Source organism: Papaver somniferum, chromosome 9, assembly GCF_003573695.1.
Source record: "Papaver somniferum cultivar HN1 chromosome 9, ASM357369v1, whole genome shotgun sequence".
NCBI lineage: Eukaryota > Viridiplantae > Streptophyta > Magnoliopsida > Ranunculales > Papaveraceae > Papaver > Papaver somniferum.
The window spans coordinates 118449646-118450601 of record NC_039366.1 but is presented as its reverse complement, the minus strand read 5'-3'; the positions used below and the strand labels follow the sequence as shown (position 1 = coordinate 118450601).

The 956-nt window shown below is 39.2% G+C and overlaps 1 non-coding gene across 1 annotated transcript; it reads right to left on the bottom strand.

Annotated features, from left to right (window-relative positions):
* Positions 1 to 482: 482 nt before the first annotated feature.
* Positions 483 to 553, bottom strand: TRNAG-CCC. The gene has a single exon. It is a non-coding gene; the product is annotated as a tRNA-Gly (tRNA).
* Positions 554 to 956: the final 403 nt, after the last annotated feature.

The window sequence follows — 956 nt, the reverse complement described above, 5'->3', positions numbered from 1 at the left end:
CTGGCAATCCACGTGACCGAGTTATGTACACGAGGTACATGAACTGACACTTTTTATCTTTTGACTGTCCCTTTAACAGGATGACGGAGAACCACGAAGCTGGCCCCTTACGTTACCGACAGACGAAACCTAAAGAAAGAGCTGACAACCGTCAGAACTGCTTGAGGTATGTACATGAGGTACGTGAGCTGACCATCTTAGTATCGATTAACTCTCTAGTGCGAATATGTAAACCACCATGGCATAATTATGAGAGGGGGGGACCACCCCCGTAGCCCTGCAATTCGGGACATGGAGTAAGTAAATACATTGCTTTAATGGTCACGACAATTATTTACGAGATAGTCTCTAGCCAACCCTGAACTTGTTTCGCGAAAAATGGCTTTGGTTATGGTTATGGAGATTGCAGCGTACTTCCCACCATTATGATCCCTACACACTACACAGTGTAAAGGTGCCAAGGGAAAAAACTGACCAAAAAATGCGCATCCAGGGAATCGAACCCTGGTCAGTACCGTGGGAGGGTACTATGATACTACTACACCATATGCGCTTGATTGATTATTCGCTTAGATTAATTTTACACGTCACTCGCCAGTAATTTCAGCTACACGGACAATCATTAGCACCATCTTCTTGAATTTATGCGGTGGAAAACATGATCGCTATTATTTTGTAGTAAACATAATATATGAATTTGACTTGTAAATGTCTAAGATACAAAAGAAAGCTTGGCTAAGTTTGCCTATGTAAGTGGTGGTCCATATTTGTCTAGAAAGAATATAAATCTATGGTCATGGTTTGTTCAACTTAAATATTAATTAGTATAAGTATTTTATTAATTGGTGTCTCGTTAATTTCTCATGATAAATGATTTATTAATTTTACATCATAAATGTCCCTTAGTTAATATTAATACATATCTCCATAACTAGTACAACTGTTGCCATGGTGGG